Below are 12,104 nucleotides of genomic sequence, written 5' to 3' on the forward strand. Positions count from 1 at the left end.
CTCTAAACATTTTCCTCAACAACTGTTTCAAACAGGGGAACATGTGTCACGTATTTTGAACTTTGCAAATAATTGAACAAAACTGGATATAAACAAAAATGGACAGTAGACACATAGGGACAATGAAAGTGTCTTGATGATACTTGTGTGATGTTCAGAGAGTCCAAGCCACCATATTGTCAGTCGCCCTTGTAGACACCCCTGAGTTTCTTGTAGGAAAGGAAGCAGCAGGAGATACTGACTTTTCGAAGCCCTTGGTTATTCAGGGGCAGCATGGGGTGGGGGTGAGATGGGAAAAGTGAGACTCTGGGGTGGAGGGTTTTTGAGTTACTTGTCTAAGGGCAGAAAGGAGGCAGCAGCTTTCAAAGGTATATTCCATTATATTTCTCAGCTCTATTCTGGCTTCTTTTGATAGGTTCTCTTGAAAACGGAGATCTCTATCCAGAGATGGGGACTCAAGAAACAGAGCACACTATTGGAAAAAAATGTCCCACATAAGAAAGTCAATCTCTTATTTGTGAGGATGAAACCATTTTTGCATCAAGTTTTGAGTCCAGAGCTGATAGTTGTTTACGTCTCAGGGCTGGCTGAAGATTACTTTGGAAGCTGTCCTCTAACCAGACTTTCAGTATCTGCTATTGTGGAGTGCCTGTCTTCCCTCTTCTCATGCCCTAGTCCCCGTTGGCCTTGGCTGAAGGTGCATTGTTTTGCCTCTAGGCCTGAAGAGGCCCCGCCTTACATCTTCCAGGGGACACACAGCAAAGCCTGGAAAATCAGTGTGGGAGAGATCTTCCAAAGCTCAGGAGCTGAGGTGGTGACAAGAACTGGCAAAAAGAGAATGCCACTAGATGGAGAATGAGGTGGAGGGAGAGCATCAGGGTCAGTGGTGTGCAGGTAAACTGTCTCTCACAAAGTCCCCCCAAACAGTAACAAAACAAAGTCCTGATCTGTGGCATTTGCCAATTTCCACGGTGTAGATACTCCTGCCATGACCGCGGCCTGTTTCTAGCTACTTATAGTTTAACACCAGCTCACAAAATTCCTAAATATTTAGCAGTTGGCTTTCTGAGCTAGTAGTAGCCATCTCCACTGGCTCAGTACCCATGTACACATGGACTCAACTTTGCTCAAATCACTGCATCAGTGATCTTGGAATTGGAAGGATGCCAAGTCCAAGATGAATGAAACAGAAAACACACAACTCAAACAAATTCCTAAGTGCCATGGTAAAGTGAGAACAGTGTCCTCTTTCTGAGGTGACAGGAATACTCTGTGAAGCAGGGAAAGAGAAGGACTAGAAGGCAGGATATTTGGATCAAAGATACAGTGTAAAATTATCTGAAAAACTTTAAGCATCTTCTATATGCCCTGCATAATCACTCTACCTTTACCGATTCATTTGATTTCAAAACAGTCCTATAAAATTGTCAGTATTATTATCCCCAATTCGAGAGTAAAGGGTTGATGTTATGGAATGGGGGGAATAATTTTGGGAGCCTTGAATATGTATCACCACCTCCATTGTCTACCCACTCCTCTGGTATGGAAAAAAAAAGTCTACTCAGGTTTCGGAACTCAACTTTGTTTCCCCTCTGGGAGCCTTTGCTGACTACCTTAGAATATTTGTATTCCACAAATAATCTAGTCATTGAATGAATAGAAATCATGAAGGAATAAAGTAAGAGCCAGGGTAAGGGCCACTATAAAATTTGACTTCTGGTGCCATCTAAATGGTTCTGTCTAGGGAGAAAGACTGAGAACTTTGACTCCCATTTTATAAATTTGTGTCAGTAAGTATCCTTGCCTTGAGATATCTTAAGGTAAGTTTCAGACTAAGGCCACTGGTTGAGGGGTGAGTTTTAAGTCCCACTAACTTGTGCCTGACCACCAATTTTGCAAGATAATTCTAGGCATGGTAACACCTTTAGAGCAGCCCAGAATATGATAATCTTGAGGAAAGTAGATGTAAAAATGTAGCTCCAACAAAAAGCAAAAGCAAAACCAAAACTCTAAATTTCAGAACTCCAGCAACAGAACACACTGTAACAATACAAAAGCATGGTAGTGATGTAGATAAGAAACTATTATTTTTATAGGCAAACACATTCAAATGTTTACACACAAGCATGTTTTTCTCTGGCTTATTTCCATTTGTTTTTGTTTGAGGAGTGTGTTTTGGAGAGAAAAGGTGTCAGGATAACCAGATACATGAAATGCCTCTTTGGCGAACAGCTGTCAGGACTGGACATTCACACACTTTCTCGCTCATTGTAAAGGGCCGTTCAGCGGAGACAACAAACTGTGTGTGCTGAGAGGAAGCACGATGGAGCTGCCATTTTGTCTTCATCTTTGCAAAATGCGTATAAAACTAAACAAATACAGATGAGCAATTTACCAAAAGATAAAGAAGCATGAGTGTGTGCTTGTGGGTTTGAATGTATGTTTAGGCATAGACAATGGCTTTTTAATACTTTTTCTGCTTTTGTTTATGTGCAACTATAACTTTTCCATTTTCATTGTCTCTCAGCTACCTTCTACCCATCATGTTATAGTTGAACCCAACTTCACAAACAATGTTCACCAGATATTAATATTCTTACCAATGAAAATCAGCTTCAAAAATTATGTGGACAGAGGGCAGAGGAGGCCCCACTAGTTGGTAACCCTGAATTCAAACTCACCTGCTTTAATGTCTCTTTGGCCTGACCACTTTCAAATAACTTTCTCTGCCTGCTTTGGCCTATATGTCGTTTCCAAAATAGCATGAAAAAGTTTTCTCATTGTATTTCAAAAACGAAAAATGTTCCATCTACATCTGGAAATACTAAAAATGTGCTTTCTTACAGTATTTTTTTTTTTTTACTAGGTATGGACAAGGTTCTGACCCTTATTATTGGAACTCAAATCCAGATGGAGTTTGGTAAGGTTCTAATCATTTGAGGAGTATTCTTTTTTGAAGATTTGTACATCTTTAGGGGAATTTTTACTTTAAAGAAGTTATCATTTGTGGGAGGTCCGTTATGAAGGTTTAAAATAGTTTGGGGGAATTTCTCTTTCTTTGAAGATTTCTATAATTCAGTGAAAACATTTGCCAACTGAGATGGTCACATTTCTCTACTATAAGCCGCTTCTTCGAATATGAATTAGATCCCTCTTTTAATGTATTGGCTGTAAGTAGGCTTAAGGATTTTTCTTTCTTTCCTTTTTGAACTCTGGAAACAATGAAAAGACAATTCTTGTGCATGAGTGAAAGTAAGAGTTAAAGATTTAAAGTTGTACAGGGAGACAACCAAAATAGCAAAATAATGAATGCATATGTTAATATCATTGGGTGGAAGATTAAAATAACAATGATCAAAGAAAAGGGTGGTTCAATGTGTGACATTTCTTTCTTTTAACTTAGTGTGTCTTTATGGAAGCCTTATTGTGTGTAAACAAAAAAAGTCTCAAAGGCAGTTTTTAAAATGCTTAGTTAAAGGCTAACGTCAGTATAGTTTAATAGGTAACTGATCTATAGATGAAATAACAACTACCAACAGCATCTCTTTTTTCAGTCTATAGCTGACAGATCCTTCTTTCTTATGCCTACAAGTCTGAAATCTACTGAAGTTTCATAGACTGGCTGAAGGCAGCAGTCAGGAAAACTTTAGTCGCAGTCCCAGTGGTTTTCATTATCTATAGCATCAGCTCTTTAACTGGTGCCTTTTAGCCTCTGAATTTACATGGGTTCAAGGGCATCTGGCTCTGGTGACCTCTTACCTTGAATACCCTCAACATTTTCTTTGTGATTTGATATCAGTATTGGTTCTCTAGCTACCTCCATTACAATAGTCCTGGGGTCCATTCAACATCCAAAAACATTTAGTAAACAGTTACTGTGTGCCAGAAATTGTGCTAGGTGCTTGAGCTCCCACCCCAGAAGAGTGAAAGATGTTGTGTGTCCTGGAGGACCTTCCCCTGAATTGAGAGACCTCAGATCATGAACAGTTTGGCAAATGTCTTGGGTTCCTCCCGTTACTTCTGTTCCTTCCCTTGGCCAATCTCTGATTGCAGTTGCAGGTGGGGAGGACAGTCCAAGCAGGCGCAGACTATTCCTCTACCAGGAAGTGCCTTCACCTCACAAAGGCCTGCAGGATGTCTTTTGCTTTCTTTCCCAGCAGTGCTACACTCGTAGGAGGCTGATTAGAAGAGAATAGATAGCCATGACTTCCATGGCCTGAAAAACCAATAGGAGATTGGAGATAGGAGGTGAATACTACAGCTTCTCTTCTTTTAGGGGTACACCTCCAAGAGGCATTCTGTACTCTGATCACAGAAATCCCTGCATCATCAAATAGAAGGTCTTCAGCAGTGACCTTGATCATGCCCTTTCATACTGTTTTCTCCTACTCTGCCTCACTCCTGACTCCTGGAATCACTTCTTAGACCCATAAATGACCCCTATTCAAGACTTTGTCTTAGGCTCTGCTTTAAGAAAAACCCTAAGACAAAGAACAAGTAATAATTATATAACATAAGAAGGAATGTATGTAACTTATAGAAAGCAATTGAGCAGGACAAGGAGACTGGGGTGGAAGATGGCTGATTGCAATTTTAAATAGAGTGGTTAGGAGAGACCCCCTCGGTCCCACTTTTACCAATGGATATAAGTGACACTTGGACAAAGAGTGGAAAAAGATGAGTGATTAGCCCAAAATATGTAAAAAGACTCCTTGGGAGGTAGGGGAGATAGTACAAAGGCCCTAAAGCAGGATTCTTCCCTGCATATGGCTGCAGGGGTGAGACCTGGAGACAGGAGATAAGAGCGGAGAGGTAGGGAGTCAGGACCGGATTACATAGCACTGCCAGACCATTGTAAGGACTTTGAGGCAGAAGCCAATGGAAAGTTGCAGACTCAGAAACTCCCCTAACAGAGGCTGGGCTGGTCAAGTGTGTCCAGTTCCCTTCCAACTTTCCATTACAGAAAAGAGATTGCATGATTGTGTCCCCTTATTTGATGTCTGACTTCATTCTTTCATCTGTTAAATAGAAATGGCAATTCTTGTTATTTAAATTTGTGAGATGTTGAGGTCGAGGTTCCTTGAGAAAGGCTGATTTTTGAACTTCTATCTTCTTGGTAAGTAATTAATTCCAAACCTCTTGTTTCCATATCTAAAGAAAGTTACCAGATGGAAGAGCTGAGATTCTTTTTGTTCTCAAAAGCTGTTTGATTGCCAAGCTTCTAACAAACATTTTGTAGCATGACAATCTGTTAACAGAATGCTGGATGATAGCCCCAAGTGGAGGCAGACAGCATCTTAAGGTATACTTTATCTTGGAGACTTCAGATATGCTTCCTCTTTCGCTACCTTAGTATCTAATGAAGTACAAGAGCATTAGTGTGTTCTAGCAATTACTCTTTCACATGTTTTGATTGTTCCTACTGAAATTTTAAACATTAATTTACGTTCATGTTAATCCACACTAGCTTATGGCTTGCTTGAAGTGTTGTGGCACTCATGTTTGTTCTTTTCTGATGGATTCTTTTGTTTTCAAGTGCAAAATATAACATTTACTTTTGTGTAACAATCTTTCGAGAAGTCAAAAGTACCCAGGATTGTACTCAGAAGTGTAACAGTAGAAGAGTTCTATGATGCCAATTACATCTGTACCTTACCATGTCACTCTTCTACTTTTGTTAAAAGTTTTTTTACTTTTTACCTTTGTTAAAAACGCTTTTAAGTGAGTGTATGTTTCAATACAATTTCACATTGGAAATGATCACAAATTATACGTTTAAATATGTAGATTTCATATGTAGAAAAGTGCTCTGCCTAGCCAGTGTGAATAAGCCACAGAGCTTTGGATTTTAAAAAGCTAGGAGGCTAAGTGTTCTCAGGTGACCTATTATTCTCAGGAATTAAGCAACTAGAACAAGACTGGTATGAATTTAAAAAGTGATTTACTGTCTGGTTCTTTTTCATATGTTCTTAAAGCACAAAATGATGTTGGTCAACCTAGATAAGGAGATTTGTAATTTCTATTTCCCTGGGAAGTAATCTATCCCTTCTACATTTTAAAATGTATTGATAATAGGGTCCTCCACAGTATTTGCAAGTAATTTTTAAATTTCCATATTTGTAATTTGCCATTTTAATTTTTCTAATGGTGTTTATATCTTCTCTTTTTATTTTAAAATTTTTATTGATACATAATATTTACACATATTTATGGTATACATATGATATTTTGTTGCATGCTTAAAATGTGTAATGATCAAGTCATGGTTTTTAGGGTATCTGTTACCTCATGTATTTATCATTTTTATGTATTGGGAACATTTCAAGTCCTCTTTTCTGGTATTTTGAAGTATGCAATACATTGTTGTTAACTATAGTTAGCCTATTCTGATATCAAACATTAGAACTTATTTCTTCTATCTAACTGTATGTTCGTACTCATTAACCAGCCTCCCTTCTGAGACTGTGACGTCTATCATTGTATGATCTACCTCTATGAGATCAACATTTTTAGCTCCCACATATGAATGAGAATATGTGATATTTGTCTCTTTGTGCCTAACTTAATTATATTCCATCCATTTTGCTGCAAATGACACGATTTTGTTCACATTTTTATGGCCAAATAGTACTACATTGTGTATATATATACACCACATTTTCTTTATACAATTATCTACTGGCGGACATTTAGGTTGATTCCATATCTTTGCTATTATGAATAGAGCTGCAACAAACGTGCAGCACGGGCATCTCGTTGATATACTGACTTTCTTTCCTTTAGATAAATACCCATTAGTGGGATTGCCAGACTGGTAGTTCTATTTTTAATTCTTTGTGAAATCTCTGCGCTCTTTTCCATAGTGGCTGAACTAATTTACATTGCCACCAACAGTGTGTAAGAATTTTCCTTTCTTCACATTCTTGACAGTATCTAATATTCTTTGTCTTTTTCATAATAGCCACTTTAACTGGGGTAAGATGACATCTCCATTGTGGTTTTGAATTGCATATCTCTGATGACTAGTGATGTTGAACATTTTTTGTTTATCTGTTGGCCATTTGTATAACTTCTTTTGAGACAGGTCTATTTATGTCCTTTGTCCACTTTTTAATGGATTATTTGTTTAATTTTTTTTTTTTTACTGTTGAGTTGTTTGAGTTCCTAGTATATTCTGGATATTAGTCCCTTGTAGGATAGCTTGCAAATATTTTTCACTATTTGACTTGTTGCCTCTTTGTTAATTGTTTCCTTTGCTGTGCAGAAGCCTTTTAGTTTGATGTAGCACTATTTGCCTATTTTTGTTGCATGTGCTTTTGAGGGCCTATCCATAAAATCTTTGCCTAGATCAATATCCTGAAGTATTTCCTCTATGTTTTCTTCTAGTAGATTTGTGACTTCAGGTCTTATGTTTAGGTCTTTAATCCATCTTGAATTGATTTTTGTAGGTGGTAAGAGGGAGGGTGAAATTTCCTTCTTCTGCATCTAGATATTCAATTTTCCGAGGACCACTTATTAAAGATGGTGTCCTTCCCCAATGGATGTTCTTGAGCCTTTGTTGAAAATCAATTGGCTGTAAATATGTAGGCTTATTTCTGGCTTCTCTATTCTATTCCATTGGTCTGTGTGTCACTTTTTATATCAATAGCATTCTGTTTTTGTTGCTATAGTCTTATATTTTGAAGTCAGGTAGTATAATACCTCCAGTGTTGTTCTTTTAGACTGGGATTGCTTTGGATATTTGAACTCTTTTTTGGTTTTATATGAATTTCAGGATTATTTTTAATAATTCTATAAGAAATTACGTAGGTATTTTGATAAAGATTGCATTGAATCTGGAGATTACTTGAGCAACGTGATCATTTTAATGATATCAATTCTTTCCATTCATGAGCATGGGATGTCTTTCCATTTATATCCTCTTTGATTTCTTTCTTCACTGTTTTGTGGTTTTCCTTGTAGAGGACTTTCACCTCCTTGGTCAAATGTATTCTTAGCTATGTATTCGTAGCTATTATAAATGGGATTGCCTTTTTGATTTCTTTCTCAATTAGTTCATTATTGGTATATAGAAATGCTACTAATTTTTGTATGTTTATTTTATATCCTACAACTGTACTCAAATTATTTATTAGATTTAAGAGTTTTTGTTGGAGTCTTCAGTTTTTTAGTTTTTTGTTTTTTTTTTCCAGATGTAAGATCATGCTATCTGCAAAGAGAGACTATTTGACTTCTTGTTTTCCAATTTGAATACCTTTTATGTCTTTATGTTATCTTATTGCTCTGGCTTGAATTTCTAGTACTGTGTCAAAGGAGTGGTGAAAATATATATCCTTGTCTTGCTCCAGTACTTAGAGTGACGGCTTTCAGCTTTTCTCAATGCAGTATGATGTTAGCTAGCTGTGGGTTTGTCACACACAGCCTTTATTATGTTGAGATATGTTCCTTTTGTGTTTAGTTTGTTTAGAGTTTTAATCATAGAGGGATGTTGAATTTTATCAAATAGTTTTTCTGCATCTATTGACAGAGTTATATGGGTTTTGTTCATTTTGTTTATGTGATATATCACAATTATTAATTAACATATGCTCAGTCATCCTGATATCCCTGGGATAAATACCACCTGATCATTATGTAATATCTTTTTAATGTGCTATTGAATTCAGTTTGCTAGTATTTTGTTGAGAATTTTTGCATCTATATTAATCAGGGATATTGGCCTGTAGTTTTCTTCTTTTGTTTCATTTTTGCTTAGTTTTGGTTTAAGGGTAATGCTAGCCTTGTAGAATGAGTTAGAAAGAATTTCCTCCTCTTCAACCTTTTGGAATAGTTTGATAATAATTGGTATTAGTTCTTCTTTGTAAGTTTGATAGAATTAGGCAATGAGGCTCTCTAGTTCTGGACTTTTCTTTTTAGTGGGGGAAGTTTTTATTATTGATTCAATCTTGTTACTCATTATTGGGCTATGTAGGTGTCCTGTTTCTTCCTGATTCCACCTTGGTAGGTTTCCAAGAATTTGTCTATTGCCTCTAGGTTGTCTAGGTTTTTAATATATTGTGCTTCATAAAAGTCTATGATGATCTTTCGTATTTATGTGGTATGAGTTGTAGTGTCTTCTTTTTCATTTCTGATTTTCTCTATTGGGGTCTTAAGTTTTTTCTTGTTTAGTTTAGATAGTGGTTTAATGATTTTGTTTTTTTATTCAAAAAAATCAACTTTTTGTTTCATTCATTTATATTTTCTTTAGTCTCCATTTGCCTAGTTCTGCTCTAATCTTTATTATTTCTTTTCTTCTGCAATTTTGGATTTGATTTGTTCTTGCTTTTCTAGTTCCTTAAGGTACATCATTAGACTCTTTATGTAAAATCTTTCTACTTTTTTGATGTAGGCATTTATTGCTATAAAATTTCCTCTTGGCACTACTTTTGTTGTATTTCATAGGTTTTGTATGTTGTGTTTCAATTTTTGTTTGTTTCAAGAATCTTTTACGTAATTCCTTAGTTTTTTTATTGACCTAGTGGTCATTCAGGAGTAAATTGCTTAATTTCCATGTGCTTGTACAGTTTCCAAAGTTCCTGTTATTGGTTTCTAGTTTTATTACTTTTATCAATAATTTTTATTACTAGTTTTATTTATTATTTTGGTCTTAAAAGATACTTATGATTTCAATTTTTAAAAATTTGTTGAGACTTTTCTTGGGTCCTAACATATGGCCTACTCTGGAGAATGTTCCGTGTGCTAATGACAAGAATGTCTATTCTATAGCTGTCGGATATAATCTTCGGTAAATATCTGTTAGGTTCATTCAATCTAAAGTCAAGTTCAAATCCAATGTTTCTTTTTTAATCTCTGTCCACATGATCTGTCTAATGATGAGAGTGGGGTATTGAAGTCTCCTACTATTATCATATTACAGTTTTTCACTCTCCTAGTAATATTCACTTTATATACCTATATGCTCCAGATTTGAGTTCATACATGTTTAGAATTGTTAAGTCTTCTATATTGATCCCTTTATCATTTTATAATGACCTTCTGTGTCTCTTTTTACTGATTGTGATATAAGTATATTTATTCCTCCTTGCTTTTCGTTTCTGTTTGCATGGAATATCTTTCTCATCCCTTTACTTTCAGTCTCAGTGTGTCTTTATGGGGGAAGTGAGTTTCTTGTAGGCAGCACATTGTTTGGTTATGTTTTGTTCCCTATTCAGCTAATCTGTTTCTTTTAAGTAGCATGTTTAATCCACATATGTTCAAAGTTATTATTAATATGTATGGGCCTATTATTTTAATTATATTAATTGTTTTCTGGTTGTTGCATATATCCCTTGTTCTTTTTTTCAGTTATTGTTTATAATTGTGGTTTTCTGTTTTTTTTGTAGTTGTAACATTTGAGTTATTTATCTTTCTTATTTGTGTGTTTGTTTTTCCAGTGACTTTTATACCTCTGTATGTTATTATGTAGATATTATTCTTTTGCTTCCAGATATGGGACTCCCTTAAGCATTTCTTGTAGGGCCAGTATAACCGTGATTAATTCTCTCAGCTTTTACTTGTTTGGGAAATATTTTATTTTTTCTTCATTTATGAATGGTAGTTTTTCTGAGTATTATATCCTTGCCTGGCAGTTTTTTTTTCTTTTAATACTTTGATTATATTATCCTATTCTTTTCTAACCTGTAAGATTTCTGCTGTGAAATGTAATGTTAATCTGATGGGGGTTCCTTTATAGGTTTTAATACACTTTTATCTTGCTGTTTTTAGAGTTTGTCTTTTGACAGTTTGTCTATAACGTACCATTGAGAATACCTTTTTGATTGTATCTATTTGGTATCTCTGAACTTTCTGTACCTGGATGTCTAAATCTCTTGCTGGACCTGAGAAGTTTTCAGCTATTATTTTGTTAAGTAGATTTTCTATGCCTTTGACCTTCTCTTCATTTTCTGGAACATTCAAAATTCAAATATTGGTCACTTTATGGTATCCCATATGCTATCTAGGCATTATTCATTCTTTTTTATTTACTTTTACATTTATTTTTGTCTGATTTGGTTATTTCAAAAGACCTATCTTCAAGTTGTATGATTTTTTCTTTTCTGTTTGATCTTATCTCTTGTTGAAGACTTTGAATCTATTTTCAATTTGATTCAAGAAATTCCTAGGCCGGGCACGGTGGCTCAAGCCTGTAATCCCAGCACTTTGGGAGGCCGAGACGGGCGGATCACGAGGTCAGGAGATCGAGACCATCCTGGCTAACACGGTGAAACCCCGTCTCTACTAAAAAATACAAAAAACTAGCCGGGCGAGGTGGCGGGCGCCTGTAGTCCCAGCTACTCGGGAGGCTGAGGCAGGAGAATGGTCTAAACCCGGGAGGCGGAGCTTGCAGTGAGCTGAGATCCGGCCACTGCACCCCAGCCTGGGCGACAGAGCAAGACTCTGTCTCAAAAAAAAAAAAAAAAAAAAAAAAAAAAGAAATTCCTTAGTTTCAGGATTTTTGTCTGGTTCTTTTTTATAATACCTATCTCTTTGGTAAACTTTTCATTAATATCTTGTATTGCTTTTTCTGACTTCTTTGTATTATTTATCTGTGTTCTCTTGTATCTCACTTAGCTTTTTAAATGTCAATACTTTGAATTCTTTTTCTGGCATTCCATACATTTCTTTTTCATTGAAATCTATTGTTAGAGAATTATTTTGTTTCTTTGGAGGTGTCATATTTTCTTGCCTTTTTGTGTTAGTCATGTATATTGATATAAGCACCTCTGGTTTAATAATAACTTCTTCCAATTTATTGAATTTGCTTTCATACAGGAAGGCTTTTTTTCTGAAGAGGTATCTATGGTGTTGGTTTGTTAGGGCACTGATTCTGGGTGTGTACAGTAGTGTCGTCTCCATATAATATTTTTGGAAGTAAACAGCATCAGTAGTGCCTGCAATTTCCTTGGTGGCTTGTTAGTGGAGGATGTTGTGAAATATTGCTGGGGATGAGAATGCCAGGTGCCCAGTCCTCAGTCCCCAGTACCGTGGTAGTGGTGGGCTGAGCATGCCTGTCCTTGTCCCCCAGGGCAGTGTACACTGACATTAGTGTTAGTGGGTTCAGGAGG

General features: G+C 36.2%; 1 long non-coding RNA gene across 1 annotated transcript in view; it reads left to right on the forward strand.

Annotated features, from left to right (window-relative positions):
• LOC139358521 (uncharacterized) overlaps positions 1–12,104 on the forward strand; it is a 188,096-nt gene that overhangs the window by 159,566 nt on the left and 16,426 nt on the right. The window contains exon 6 of the long non-coding RNA XR_011613612.1: positions 2,867–2,920. This is a non-coding gene — a long non-coding RNA (uncharacterized lncRNA). The remainder of the gene's footprint in view (positions 1–2,866; positions 2,921–12,104) is intronic.

This window comes from Macaca nemestrina, chromosome 15 (assembly GCF_043159975.1).
Source record: "Macaca nemestrina isolate mMacNem1 chromosome 15, mMacNem.hap1, whole genome shotgun sequence".
Classification (NCBI taxonomy): domain Eukaryota; kingdom Metazoa; phylum Chordata; class Mammalia; order Primates; family Cercopithecidae; genus Macaca; species Macaca nemestrina.